The 16,246-nt window shown below is 39.8% G+C and overlaps 1 protein-coding gene across 4 annotated transcripts in view; it reads left to right on the top strand.

Annotated features, from left to right (window-relative positions):
- The window catches only part of ROBO1 (roundabout guidance receptor 1), a 611,457-nt gene that overhangs the window by 281,388 nt on the left and 313,823 nt on the right, over window positions 1-16,246 (top strand). The window lies entirely within an intron of this gene.

Genomic DNA, 16,246 nt, shown 5'->3' on the forward strand with positions numbered 1-16,246 from the left:
TAGTGGTTTCTCTTGTGAGAACCAAGACATCACCTTACTAATGATGCACAATATTTTGCCTGGTTCATGTAAAGTGATTGGAATTGGATTACATCTTTAATAAGAAATTGGGAATGTTTTCAGAGCTGCCCAACTTACCGGATTTAAAAGTGCATTTCTGGAGCAAAACAAATTAATTTTTTAAGCCTAATGTCTCAAATCATTCATTTTGGAGATGAAGGTAATATTGTGAATTTCCTTCTTGTACAGCAATTTACCAGAAGCAGTAACATCTGTTTAAGAGAATACAGGAAATGGGATGGGTTACTGAACTTGAGTTGAGATCACTTGCCAGCAGTGATTCTAAATTATAATTAAATTTCCTTTCTGTATCTCTAGCTGCACACAAACAATCCCAGAGATGATGCCATGATCCCTGTATCCAGCAGTGATCTGGACACAGAGTCAGAGGTTGCAGGAGCTCCAGATGGGGTACTGGGTTTGGGTCAGGGCTCAGAGCTGACTGCGGAACATAGAGAAACCATTGCACCTGAGCTGGTTGGACAAAAACTCACAGAGGAACCTCCCAAACCACGAGGGCATATAGTGCCAGATCCTGGATCCTCAAAGACATCTTCCACTGAGCTTGAAGAACGAGATGCCTCCCACTTCACATCATTAGTTTGGCAGTGCCAGGAGCACACCAGGGAGGAGGCTATGGAATGAAGGTGTGCCTGTCTTCAGGCCAGAGGATTGACTCTTTAAGGCTCTTAAGTTCTGTAAGGAGGTAGAACATGGAGGAGGCAGTCTGCAGACAGAGACATAAAGGACCTCAGTCTGAGTACAAAATTTGTTGGAGTAAATTGCTCACTTGGAGCTGGCTATTGTCTAGCAACCTTCTACCATCCTCACATCTTTCCCCATAGGTTTTGGCATTGGATCAGAACAGAACACATATGGTAAATAGCATGGGCATAGCCAGGATTTATGCTGGGGGAGTTCCAGTGCCCAGGTAGCAGGCAGGGTGGGGATTCCTGGCTCACACCCCTTCAAAATCATGTGCCCAGGGCTATGATTCCCCTCCCCAGCCCTCCCCACACTACAACCCAGGTCAGGAGTCCTTTGGTTTCTTAAAGACTAAGGGTTATATTGCATGCTGTTCCTACTGAGCAGAACTAATTTCCATTCCACACCACCTCCCCACACATCCTCAAAATCTTCTGGGAGGGGTGTTAGGGGACCCTTCAGAGCGGATTCTTCTTGTGTGTAGGGGGCTTCAGGGACAACGAGGGGAAAAGTGAAATCATGTCATCTGAGCAGAAGTCTGCTTACACCATATTGGATTACAGCATAACACAAAGGCAGTCAGGGAGGGATACGTCTTCTTCCCCCAGAAGAAGGGGAATCCAACTCCAGGATCCAGACTCAAATATTTTACAAATGTTCAACATGTAAAAGTATGGAATTCATTAGTTTTATGTGGGTGCAATACTGATAGAAAAGCTTGAGTATTCATAACTGTACAAAGGTGCATAAAGTTTTGCTAACAGCTCTTCAACTCATAGCATAGATTAAACACAATGATTAGTGCAATGTGTAGTCAGTAAAATACCATATGCCCAAACAATTCTCATGGTCTTGCATTTGTGGATTTGAGTTGATGAAAATAACTAGAACATTGACATTAATTCTTTAATACAGTGTACTGTTTATGTTTTTAAATTGATATAATCATGTTAGTTCAGCAGCAGTTATAAACAGGCAAGTCACAACTAATACTGTTCCTAGATTTATTATATTAGAACCTCATGTTTGTCCCCCAGCAGCTGAAATGTTATTACTACCAACCTAGGGGAGTGGGGGAATGATTTCAAAAATATGCTGAGTTCTCAACATTCATTATGTTATTTATCAGGGGGTGGGTCCCCCACCAATAGTAAATGGCTTTGGGGGAAGGGAAAATGGCACATCTCTCAACTACCTTTATTGTCTTTTCATATTTTATTTCCATTAATAATGCTTCTCAGTGGAACTAAGATCCTAAGGATGCTGACTTTAAGTGGGTTTGCAATAAAATAAATTTACAAAGTAACTGTGAGGATCAGGATGAATGCCATTAAAACTAACGTAGGTCAGATTCTGCTCATAACCTTTTACATTGTAAAATGTAAATTGCACTTACCAGTAACTCATAGAGAAAATGGGTTGGAGAAAGGAATAAGTCCACTGTAAGCAACAAATTCTTTTTTCTTCTTCTTGTAAATTATTAGCTTTATATGGTCTATCTTATCTTTTAATTACTTTCGATAGTTCACTTTTAAAGAATTACCATATGCAACCATTGTCATTCAGTTGTTTGTACTCATTTCTTTGGGATAAAGTAGCTTATTTCAGACTTTCCCAACATGCAGTTATTGTTGCAATGTTCACAAGAATCAGCAAACTGGAAAATACAAAAACTATTGGTTTTGAGGAAAGTATGCTAAGGAGCAGCAAGTGTGTGTGGATCATAAAAAGAAATATTCCCTTTAACATTCCCTTTGCCCTATCCTACACACACGTGTGTGCAATGCTCCCATATGCCAAGTTGGACCACTGGTCCATCTATCTCAGCATTGACCACACTTACTGGCAAAGACTCCCAACAATATCGGACAGGGGTCTTTCCCAGCCCTACCTGGAGATTCCAGGGATTGAACCTGAGACCTTCGGCATGTAAAGCATGTGGTTTGCCACTAAAGTATGACCCTTTCTTCCTCCCCTATTCCAAGAAAGCATAGGGGAAGCTGTTAAGAAATCATCCTGCAAGCCTTTCTATCACTATCCTTCATAGTGGCTGTTGATGTATACTGCCTTCTTCATAGTTGTGAAACAAGCAGGAACACACTCAGATCCATTCATTCCATCTTCCAGAGGGCATTGTGTGAATCAGCTCACAGCTCACAGGGTAGATTTCAAATGCTGCTGTTCTCATTTAATAATGCAGCTGCATGGAGATCAAGGCAAATGTCTTTGAACACGAAACTTCAAAGCACAGAAAGAACTGCTTCATTTGAATAAATTCCAAGACCTTAAACTTAGGTATTGCCCCAATATTTTCAATAAGACTATTAAGACCAAGTAAGGACTGCATGTACAAAAATGTTCAGGTGGCAAACTGGAGGGCTAGTTGCATACTGTATATGGATCTATTCACCTCTTAATGGGGCTCATGGATCACGTCAATAAAAGAATATGTCTCCAAGCAAGTAGGTGACTGACATTAATTAGTTGGAGTTAGTTCCAAGTCGTTGTAAGTGCCCCAGATTATTTCACTGTTGTCTCTGGTTTTTATCACATGCAAGAAAGCCTGTAACTTTCTTCGTTAAATAAAATAAAATAAAAAATTATATAAAGGTGGAAAACCTTAATTACATTTTTTCAGCCCATTGTATGGCTTGCTTTCCAGTATCTTGAATTTGTTTCTGTGTTGTGATGATTAGTTCCTTTCTCAATCAGTGATTATTCAGGTTGAATGAAATGCAGTAACTCCTTTTTGTTGTTGTTGTTTAAAACCTTCCATCCTTAAGCCTCCAGCAGACCCTCTTACAGGCTATGCAAGGAAAACGTTTGGCTGGTTAGAGCTGGGAGAAAGAAGACTCCAGTAATGCCTGGATAATAGATTAGGCAGATTAGGGAATGCTTGTTCCTTGAATGGAAAGGGGCACCTGGAATCCCCCCCCCCTGCTTACTCTGCTTTCTTAACAGTTCCAGGTAATTGGAAATTTTTAGTATTCACTCATTGCTCAATTTAAACTAATGCAGCTTAGCTATGAGTATCACGATGTTGACTGTAGCATATAAGGATCAGTCTGTGTAGTTTACTTTGTTAAAGGAAGTAAACCGAAATTCCCTTAGCCTGCAATAAAATAAAAACAGGATTACAGAACCAGACTAAGAAACACAATACTAAAATTAGAAATAATCGTGCTTTTTTAATTTTTACATATGGCAATGGCTTTAGTTTTGAAACATAATATTCTCATTAGTGAAATTACAGGAGATTATTTTGTATAATTATGTAGTTCTTGTAAGCTGTGGGGAGCAGATAATTGCAAAATAAAAATACTGCTTACACAGAAAAGTGAACTCCCTTATTTATATAGAATTTAATCTGCTTTCTAGAGATTGCCCTCTAGTGGGCACATGGGAGGTACTATCACAGCTATCACTTTCCTATTTGCAACCATTGAAGAAAACATCATATAATACATGATGCTTTCACCATCCAAACATCTGGTTACAGTCAGTAGCACATGTATATGTTTTTGGGCATCTGTCTAGTTATTCCCCTTCCCATCTTCCACACAAAATTGGGAGTAAGGAAAGCATTCATCTTCAAAACAGTAGAAAAATTGTTCAAACTATATAATAATTCTCACATTGCATTATTTTATAATGAAAAGTGGGTACCAAAATTTATACACAAAGAGAAGATTTTTAACAACTTCAATACCAAAACATTGTTACAACTGTGGTATTAAGATCACTTGGAAATAAAATTCTTCTGAATCATGTTTGGCATATTTAAGATAAGTCAGCACCTGTGTGCAGACTTTTGAATACAACTAGAGTTCTGAAGCCAAATATTATTTCAAAGAATTATGTGCCCCTGCCACCTCTGCAGTTACCAGCTATGCACTTGTCTGCTCTCTGCCCATTTCTTTTCCAGTTTCCCCTATCTCCTTAAGCTTACCCTTTTTTTCATCTCATTTCCCTGGATCATTAAATCCTTGTTAAGTGTCCTTTCCCAAAGTCACTGATTATTTAAGGGACCTTGTCCCAGGAATGTCTGCCTACCCTTCTCTAGAGTCAAGCCAGGATGACAAAGACCAACTGGTTGCCTAGCCCAGGGCAGTCCAACTTTTCATACCAAGTGGGCCACAATAGCACTTTGACAGAGAACCTGTGAGCCACACACTACCTTGTTGCATGGTGGGAAGAGAGTGAGGCCATAATTTGCTGCTTCCCCCAGCCCTTGCAGTGCCTTCCCAAAGCTGGATAAGCAAGGCTTTGGGATGGATGCATGGGGCTTTGGAAGGGTCATAAAGCCCTCCCTCCTTCTTCCCAAAGCTGGGAAAGACTAGGCCAGGCTTCCTCAACTTCAGCCCTCCCTCCAGATGTTTTTGGCCTACAACTTCCATGATCCCTAGCTAGCAGGACCAGTGGTCAGGGATGATGGGAATTGTAGTCTCAAAACATCTGGAGGGCCGAGGTTGAGGAAGCCTGAACTAGGCTTTGGGAATGAGGCTGGAGGACTCTAGGATCCTTTCAAAGCCTTACTTAACCAGCTTTCAGAAGGCAGTATGAGGGCTGCAAGGGGGGCGTCAAATGTTGCCGAAGGCGCCCACAAAGGCATTGAGGGCTGCATGCAGCTATCGCTATACGTGTTGGACTGCCCTGGCCTAACCCTTCTGTGACAGCCAAAGAACTAAGCCAGTCATTGCTAGAGGTTTCATAATTAGCTCAAAACCTCATAGCATGTAATTTATATACTGTTCATTTTTAATGGTTATTTTAAGAAAGATAATATGCACAGCTGGAACGCTGATCATTGTTTCCAATTGAAAATAATTTTGCTATAATCCTCCTCACACAGAAAATTGTATGTAGCATTTCTAAGGACTCTTAAGGAGAATTCATAGCATCGCATTGTTAAGACTTCGTCATAATTTCAAATTAATATAATGCATTGCTGTGTTGGCTTATTATTAATGAAAATGATAGACCAGCAGCCCAATATTTATTTTTAATCAGCATGAAAAATCCAACCACCTTTCACAGAGAGACTTCATGATCTGTCAGCTCCCTTTTCCATTGTAGTTTTACTTCCCAGCCATCTGTTTTGTCTGCCTTCATGCCCATCAACAGCACAGAGCCCCATGTGCTGGAGCTCTTCAGACTTCTGTCTTTCCAGATCAAGATCCTGATTTCTAGGCAACTCTGTTCATATACTGTTCATACTCCCTGGACTGCATCTCTTAACCCACAGATGGAGCACTTGTGGCCATCCAAACGATGTTGGACTACAACACTCATAGGCCTTACTGACTGGAGCTGATGGGACTTGGGAGTACAGAAACATCTGGAAAGCCAGAGATTCCCAATCCCTGTTTAAGTCCTTTCTTCACCTTGTTTCTTTTTTCCTAGACTCTCTGCCTTTCCAATGTCTCTGCTGGGCTGAGTTGATGTCAGAGGCTGAGCTCACATTGTAACAAACATTTATGCCTATTACCACCCTCATTTGGGGGGGGGGGGGTTCTTTGCAAAGCTGTTGTCATGGGAAGAAGGAATGTCTCCATGCTGATGACACAACCAGAGAGGTGCTCCTTCACAATTTCATGGATATTGAAATATATATCCTGCTTGACAATAATGCAATGCAGAGGAACTACCCCCACATTCTGTTGCTCATAGAAATATGCATCTGTGTTGAATCTTTCCTTCCTTATATATATTGACATTCTCTCCAACGACCAGACAATGAAGTGACCATGCTCTAGTTTTTCTGTACTGCCACATCAAGGATATTCATAAAATTGATGACAAATGCTTGTATCATAAAAAATGTATCATGACCACCAAGAAAACAAATAAACTTGACACAGAGATTACACTTGCCAACTATCTTAAGAAAGACTAAGTAAATAGAATACAATAGAAGACAGGCCAGATATTAAGGAGATTAATCACTTATTTCATCAGGGAATATATGCTATCGTACATAAAATGATTAATGATAGCATCATTAAGCTTAATCAAATAAAATCATTTCCATTTTGGATTGAAGCCAAAGATGCAGAATATCAGAAAGAGAAGGCTTATTTCTCATTGAATTTCAACTGGCACATAAATGGAATAAGAAGACAGACATGGAGAAACACATATACATATGTCCACATGCAACCCAACATTTGTGATTATGTATATATTCTGCATCCGTGGGGTTGGCTTGTTTCCCTCAAATTATTTTTAAAACAAGTAAACCTATAAGACTGTGGTATATAGAAAGGCTTGTAAACATCTTATTGCTGCCTCATGTAATCTTCTCATGCTACTTGTGGCCCTGGTCAGCTCTATAAGCATACAGTTCTTTCTTCTTATGCAATCCCAAATGGGAAACCACAACTTCCATGCATTGGTTTACTTCACTGGACCATAGCCTATCTTGAGTTGATGGATACAGTAGATTGACATGTCTCTGAAGAGCAAATTCTGCCTTTAAGCATGGATCACAGCTGCAGTTAGCTGCAGTTCTTATCATTCAATTTACATGCAGTAGTACCCACTTTCACATGCACATAACACATGCATTTGGTAATGAGAAGGGGAGTCTAATTTGGAAGAGCTCTTTTCTCTTATTGGAGTCTCACCTGGCAAACAGAGGAATGTTCTGCGTGGAATGGAGTTTGCTGCTCACCATCAGTGCCCCCCTACTCACGTGCTTAAGAGTTAGGATCAGAGAAAGCTGTCTTTGTTTCTGAAAGAAGAATAAAAAGCATTCTTTATAAAGTAAGAAAAAAATTAAGTTGGAAAAAAGCTTGCTGACAACATTTATTTGGGGGCCATGGGCGCTTTCAGAATATCAAAATGCAGCCTTCTGAGACAGCTGTTGATACTCTGGCCTCAAATGTGTGAGCTTGTTAAGGAATGGCTGCTTGCGGCATAACTTATTGTAAGGATTTATTTGGTGTTATATTTCCTCAGTGAGCTCATTCAGAATGCACAGTCCAGGATAAAGAAAAGTCTCATTCCAAAGGAAGTGAAAGAATATATATTGTTTGAGGTTCACCTACCAGTACAATCATATACATTATATATACACAACTTCCGTTGGTTCATCTGCAAGGCCAAGTGGAGAAAGCTATATTCAGAATATTCCTAAACTGATGGTATTTTAACTACATTAAAAAAGGAGGAGAAAGGAACCAGTAATGTACAGTTCAGCTTGAGGGATAGAGAAAAGCTTCCAGTGACATTAGACTTGGAGGCAAAGAGGGAGGGAGGAAATGAGTTGTTTTTAGCGGCATCCTTCTGTTCAGGAGACAATAGAGGAGTCCACCCCCAAAGTCAAACCTTTGGTGAGTTATAGCTCCTGCTGTAGCTGTAGAGACTGATATGGGAGAGACATGTTTTGTTGCAGCTGTGTCAGATCTGGTTGTGCTGCTGCACAACTCTTTGGCGTTTTTTCCTTCTGTACTCCTCCCAGGAAGAAAATGAGTAGCTAATTATTTTTCAAACATGCTATGGAGGTGTACAACTGTCATTCTTGAAATAATAATAATAAAACCAGCATCGTATAAAGGTGCATTGTTTATGCTCAGGGAACCCTAGAGTGCTGCCTAGTGCTAAAATGGGCAGAGTGGCATAGTCACTCTCCCATATTACTGCTTTTCTTGGTTATACAGCTGTATGTGTGTGTTCTTGCAGATCACTTACTATACCATTTGCAAATATCTGGCTATCACAGATCAATCCAAACTACAATTGTCCCCAAAGCACAAAGCAAGAATAAGTGCATGCAGAGCAGAACCCAAGCAGATGAACTCAAGCACAGCACAGACTACATCATGTATTGACAACCATGCTGCACCGTATGATAAGATAGTAAGCACTTGGAAGCTGTTCCAGAAAACATTTGTGCACTGTATGGATGGGCAATATTGAAGCTGACAGTCTCTAGCCCGGAAAATAATCAGTGAATCCATGGCAGAGAATTCTAATCATAAGCAGACAAAATAACTCAAGAAAGTAAGATTAGCCACAGATTGCAGTTAAAAGTCATGCATATAAGGTCAAGAAATTGGACATTTCGAACTATACCCATTTTAGACTGGCATACTTCTGAGACCTAGCCCTTCTACAAATTCGCTGAAAAACTCAAATGCTGCCTTTCATACACACACACACAACAGAAACACATCAACAATTTTGTTTAGGTGCACCATTCATTTGAAGATTGGTCATGTGTAGAGAGCATTAAAGATTAAAAAGAGGGACATTTGTGTACCTCTTGGTTATGAAGTAGTACCCTTGACATTCCTTATTTTTACTTGTAGCAATCTTGATTTTTCAGTCATGCCTTCAAGAGATTTTTGTTTTGGTTTCGCCCCAACGCTAGGCCACTAAAAGTTTTAATGTATAAGGCATTATTAAGCTTTACAACTCAAAAGTGGAAACACTGGTCATATACTGTATTTATCAACCATAAACAGAATGCATGCATTATACAGCACATCTGCTTCCAGATGATGATAGAAGCCATGCCACAAGAGGAGTGAGAAGGTCAGTGATACAAGCATGGAGGTAATTATTGTTTATGGCTGCACTAATTGATGTGGAGTGCTGCTCATGGTCTATGGTTTGAGGAGTCACAGGGTTCCACAGGGATTATAACATTCTTAGCTGTTTCACAGCACTGTTTCCCAAATGAGTTTCCTTTTGCCCCTACTTACTAGTCTTCAACTAAAACTGTAAGATTTCAAGAAATTAAGCATCATTTTATATTCACTTCATTAACTATTTCCTTTGTTTAAAAAACAACAACAATTCACCCCCAGGATGGAAAGAATTTTGAACTTCTAAAAAAAAAAAGACTGCCTATTTTAATAAAACCAAGTTTGCTTATGAGAAGCACATAGAATATTATTTTCACCAATAAATAAACTATAGTGCTTATTTTGGCAGCTGCTGCTCATTTAATAGAACACAGATGTGTGAATATATCTGTGTTTACTTTAGTGCAGGGATCACTGTAATTTATAATCACCAAGAGGCTTTATCTGTCCACAGTGATCCTGCAGACGTTAAGGTAGGTCACAGATGTTGGCTTCACAGCCAACTAAGTCACGGAAGCTTTTTCTATTTTGATGCAAAATGCTTGGTTAAAGAGTCATATATTAATGGAGATTTCATTAATTCATCTCCATACCCGTACTTTTAGGTCTCAAGACTGACTCATGAACATCTAAAACTACAGCCTCCTGTGTCCATACAGCTTTCTTTTCAGTGCCAAAAATTACACAGCTAAAATGTAGGTGAAATTCTTCTGAAAAATAAAGAAGATTCTGTTTCAGTCATCCAAACCTGTTTGTTTCAGAATATTTTTCTTCCCCAAGGAAACTGGAGTCTAATCTGCAGGTCCAGTTTAATCTCTGTCATCATAATAATACTTGATTTAAAGGCATACCACTGTTCCTTGTAGGATCACAGGGTTCTGCTCAACCCTTTGAGTAATGTGGATCTCTGCCAGTATGCTATCAATGAAAAGTCATTTAAAAGTCCACAGTGGGTCTTCTGTGAGTGTAATAGCCTTTAATGATTTTTACTATACACTTTCCCCACATAAATATTTACCCATATTGATAATCAGATTTTATCAGCACAGGTGCAGAAAGTTCAGCTTTAAAGCAGGTGATACTCTGTTTAGAAGAAAAACACAGCAAAGCAAAAGCTGTATGTATGATATACTGAAAAGAATCCATTTATTGACATATCTAATTTAAGTTAAAAAGCACAAACACAATGAGTAAGTGTTTTCATTACTGGGTTTTTAAAAAATGTTTTATTTTATGTTGTGAACTGCTCTGAGAACTTTTTTTTAACAGGTCCACCAATATGTACTGCAAGCAAATAATTATATAAGTAAATAAATGTATATAAAGACTGTTAATTAATACTAATTTTACAACAAAGATTTTCCCTTCAGTAAGGTTACTGCAATAAGTATATAGATCAGTTGTGTGCCAGCGCAACTATGATTAGAAGTGCTGAAACATTTCTGTGTTAGCAAACTCTGTACCAACCGCAGTGAGTTGAAGCAATGATACCAACACATGGCTAGCAAGAACAGGTGGCCTGGCATAGGCAAAACAGAGGAACTTGCTAGCACATAGGGGTAATACACAACAAAACCCCGGTTTTAAAATGTAACAAGACAGGCTCCTGTGGTTGCCAGTTCAACAGGATGCCTGAACAGATTCAGCAGTAAACTACCCGACCAGGGGTAGCCAACATGGGGCCTACAAAGGCCTTCCTTGGTACCTCCCCCACTGATATTAGGCTTGAAATAAACATTTTATTGTAGCCAGTTTATTTTCCAGTTTACAAATGTCCCCACAGGTTGGCAACCCTTGTAGTATATTTTCCAACCCAGTCAGTTTGTGTACAAACAATGCCAGTTTCAGTCTACTTATAACATATGTTCAACTCCAGTTTCCAGAGTTTTCACTGGTGCCTTGCCAGCCAACTCTCTTTTTTCAGGCTACAGCTCTCAGTAGAGGCTATTGAAGTGTGCATGCACACAAAAGCTCATACGAAGAACAAACTTGGTTGGTCTCTAAGGTGCTACTGGAAGGAATTTTTTGTTTTGTATTTTTGTTTTGTTTTGACTAGAGGCTATTGAGACAGCAGTCCCCAATCAGAACTTTTATCAGTTGCCTTTATCCATCCTCCCAAGAACAAAATGAAGCACCATTGGGAAACTCCATCAGATACTTTGCGTAGCCTGTCACCAGATACTTCTAACTTAATAGAACAGTAAAAGCTAGTGACTTTTTCTTTTCCTGTAAGAATTAAACCATGTGATCTACTGACAAGCGTATTGACTCTGGATGTGGCAAAATTAGGGCAAATTTCTGCCTGTCAGTTAAGCATACAGTGTAGCCTTAGGCAAACTGCACTCTCAAAGCCCAGCCTACCTTGCATGGTTGTTGTGGTTGTGATTGAAAAATGAAGAGATGCAAATGTAACAAATGTCTTTATTACACTGCCAGCTCTGGCTTGCTGACAAGCTCTTTATCCTCTTAAACAAGTAGAAATCAGTCAGTGCTGGGAGGAAAATAAATCTTGAACTGCTGGCATCCTTTAGAACCAGTGTGCAGAAGCACAAGTTTCTAGAATTATATATTTTTAAAATTTCTAAAGGAGACACTCCTTCAGATGTTCATAGAACAATCTAACCCCATCTAATTAATCTCTTATATTTATGATGACTATCTGACAGCACATACAGGTGGTCTAAAACTCTGAGCCTATTGGTCCTGCCGATCGGAAGGTTGGCGGTTCAAATCCCCACAACAGAGTGAGCTCCTGTTGCTCTGCTCCAGCTCCTGCCAACCTAGCAGTTTGAAAGCACGCCAGTGCAAATAGATAAACAGGTACCGCTGTGGCAGGAAGGTATACGGCGTTTCCGTGTGCTCTGGTTTCCGTCACAATGTTCCATTGCACCAGAAATGGTTTAGTCATGCTGTCCACTTGATTCGGAAAGCTGTCTGTGGACAAAAGCTGGCTCCCTCGGTCTGAAAGCGAGATGAGCGCCGCAACCCCATAGTTGCCTTTGACTGGACTTAACCATCCAGGGGTCCTTTACCTTTACCTTTTTTACCTGTCTTGAAGCTGGAACTGCTTGATCGGAAATTACAAGTCTTGTGTGGGATTTTAAAGAAAATGGACTTAACTTCCACAGAGGAGGCTTTTCAAAAGTTTTATACAATGGAATCGAACCTTGGCAAAGAGCTGGGAGGGGTGCTTGAAGGATGGTTTGAAATGGCTGGGCAACTCCGGGAAAAGGAACCGATTTCTGGGAGTGGCAGCCCCGGAACGGGAAAATTTATAATATCCAGACCCCGAGGTGGGAGCTCGGGGGCAAGGGACATGGAATTAAGATTTCTACAAGAAGAAGAAGTATGGTACAAAGAAACGGAGGAGCCCAAAAAAGAAGTGATGGACACCCTGAAGCCTGATGCAAGGTCTGTTGTGAATGCTGCCTGGATCTGTGGACATTTAGAAGAAGAGAATTGGAGATCCGGTTCTGGTGAAAGACAGAGAAAGACAATGGACAGAGGGGGAGTGGGTTGAAGTATTAAATGTATATTCCAAATGGTCTGTCATGGTATCTGAAATCGGAGAGTGAAGTCTGTTAATTATAAGTTTATTTTAAACAAGTAGGGAGATATTGAATTTTAAGTTAAAAGCAGCATGATAAAGGATAGAAGAAATAAGTTTAGTTTTTATAAGAATATTTGGTTAAGATTTTTGTTATAATAGAAAGATCAAGATAATTGTGTTATCTTTAATTAAAGTTAAAGTTTTTTTATATATAGAGAAAAGATGTTAAGAAAGTAGTATATCGATTTAAAACCGAAGGTGAAAAGGCGGGGGAAGTCAAAAGTCAAGATTCAGAACTAGAAATTTTTTTTTTTGTAAGGTATACAAACAAGAAGAAGAATCCTGGCATTATGTGTATTTGTATTTGTTTTTGTATTTGTAGGTGTGGGTTTGGGTTTGTGTTATATTATGAAAACGCTAATAAACTCTGTTTAAAAAAAAAAAAAAAAAACCTTTACCTTTTTTACAGGTTCTATTTGCCTCCCAGCTCAGTCAATTAGATGTGTGTCATAAACTTCCAGAGAAAGCTCATTAATGTTCAAGACTTTCTAGGCAAGTGATGACTTCCTTGCTTGACCCAGTCTAGATTTGTCTGACCCTGCTTCACCCTATTCTTCCATCCTGCCTTGCATGTTTCTTGCCTTTTGCTTTCCTAGAAACTGACTAATGCTATGATGAATCCCACAAACTTCTCCCAGCTAGGCTTCCAGTGGGCTCCAGATCTTTGGCCAGATCTTTGAGGAAGTCACTGTCTGCCCACACAGAATGGAAATGACAACTGCTTCCTCCAGAGGACATTAATATAGGTTTACTATAGTGAAAAGCCTGTTGCAGGATATCTTTACAAGCCTGATATTCAGGCTTTTGTGTGTGGCATAGTACTATGTGCAGAGGAGAGCCCCCTCTGCACTATTAAAAATAGATTTAATATAATTCTTGCAGATCAACTGAAACATACACTTTCCAAGATTCCTTTGAAATATAAACTATTTTGAGATTATTTTTATTGAACAACTAACTATTTCTAATATAGTTTGAAATCCTATGACAAGCACATTTCAAAACTCACTTTAAACATAACTATGGCTATACTTGGGCTTGCAGACTGTTTGACAGTGTATGTATGGGTTATATATCATTTGAAAAGAAGCCGTTAGAAACAGAGAATCATGCAGCTTTTTCTAAGTTGCTGCAGCTTTTGAACTTCTATCTGTTGCCCTAGGTGTTTCATTAGCACTTCAACTACAGTTGCATCACATTAACCTTTTTATAGTTTAATGCAGAAATTTAAAGTAGGACATGAAAGAAGGGTTGAAGGGTGGAGAAAAGCGATTCACAAAGAGAATGAGGAGAAATGAAATATGAATGTAAAATATAGCTATTCCTAGCAAAATCAAAAGAGAAAAGACCTACCAGAAAAATCTAAATTATAATTTTTAAATACAGTGGTACCTCGGGTTACATACACTTCAGGTTACATACGCTTCAGGTTACAGACTCTGCTAACCCAGAAATAATGCTTCAGGTTAAGAACTTTGCTTCAGGATAAGAACAGAAATTGTGCTCTGGCGGCGCAGCGGCAGCTGGAAGTCCCATTAGCTAAAGTGATGCTTCAGGTTAAGAACAGTTTCAGGTTAAGAACGGACCTCCAGAACGAATTAAGTACGTAACCAGAGGTACCACTGTACATGATGTGATAGAATGCATTGTGGATCTGGACTCAAGCACACTTCCTTCAACAGATATATTAAGTGCATAGATTTGGAGTATGAAATTTGGTAATAGATAGGATCTGAAGTGGAAGGTTTGCTATCCTTGTACAAGACTCTTTATCTCAGGTAGGAAACAACCAGCTTTTTTATTATTCAGTGCACAACTTTTGTTTTTATGTTGCTATTCTTCCTTCTTCACTATACAGTCGTACCTTGGTTGTCAAACGCCTTGGTACTTGTCCGTTTTAGCTGCCAAATGCCACAAACCCAGAAATGAGTGTTCCAGTTTGCGAACATTCTTTGGCACCCAAACATCCAACATGGCTTCTGCAGCTTCTGATTGAGTGCAGGAAGCTCCTGCAGCCAATCGGAAGCCGTTCCTTGGTTTCAAAACGTTTTCGGAAGTTGAACAAACTTCCGGAATGAATTCCCTTCAAGAACCAAGGTACGACAGTATGGTGGAAGTTATTTATAAAGAATCTAAAACCATGAAGTGTTGGACAATGATTAAAAAGCAATACATACTCTGCCTGCAGATTTTCAATTTAGGACTCAGCTATTATACCTGCAAATAAAATATTTAACTGTGTTGTAAAGTGCATTATACAAATGTGGCACTAGATGGAGATGGTGAGCTATGGCAAATTCAATATATTATTTATTTATACTCCAGGGTCAGGCTCAGGGTGGCTAACACCGAATATAAATTACAATAAAACGTAATAGGAAAAAAAGGAAAAAAGAAAAAAACAGTTAATTAAAATACGGCTTAAAATACATCTTAAAATGCAGCCTCATTTTAGTAGTAGCCCATAAACCAAGACCAAGTAGTAGCCCATAAACCAAGGGAGGAAACATCAGATATTCACCCAAGCCAACTATCCATGTTGGTCCTACATGGGCCAGCAAAAAAGCCAAGGGAAAATTTATATACCAAATCCCATATAAGGGGTCAGAGTGAGTCCAAGCTGAAGGTCAGGCAGAACAGCTCCATCTTGCAGGCCCTGTGGAAAGATTTCAAATCCCACAGTGCCCTGGTCTCTTGTGACAGAGCATTCCACCAAGTTGGGGCCACTGCTGAAAAGGCCCTGGCCCTAGTTGAGGCCAATCTAACCTCCTTGAGTCTCAGGACCTCCAAAGTGTTGTTATTTTTGGACCTTAAGGTCCTTCTTGGGGCATACAATGAGAGGCAATCCTGTAGGTACGAGGGTCCTAGGCCGCATAGGGCTTTAAAGGTCAAAGCCTGCACCTTAAACCTGATCCTGTACTCTACCGGGAGCCAGTGCAGCTGGTAAAGCACTGGATGAATGTGATCCTCCAGCAAGGATCCCATAAGGAGCCTCGCCGTGGCATTCTGCACCCGCTGGAGTTTCTGTGTCAGCTTTAAGGGCAGCGAGTTACAATAATCAAGCCTGGAGGTGACCATTGCATGGATCACTGTGGCCAGATCAGGGCAAGAAAGGTAAGGGACCAACTGCTTAATACGGCGGAGATGGAAAAATGCCACCTTTGCTGTGGATGCAACCTGCACCTCCATAGAAATGGAGGCGTTGAAGGTTACACCCAAACTCTCGACAGAAGGTGCTGGCACTAATTGAGCCCCCACAAGAGATGGGAGTTGCCCCCCC

This window comes from Lacerta agilis, chromosome 4, assembly GCF_009819535.1.
Source record: "Lacerta agilis isolate rLacAgi1 chromosome 4, rLacAgi1.pri, whole genome shotgun sequence".
NCBI classification, from domain to species: domain Eukaryota; kingdom Metazoa; phylum Chordata; class Lepidosauria; order Squamata; family Lacertidae; genus Lacerta; species Lacerta agilis.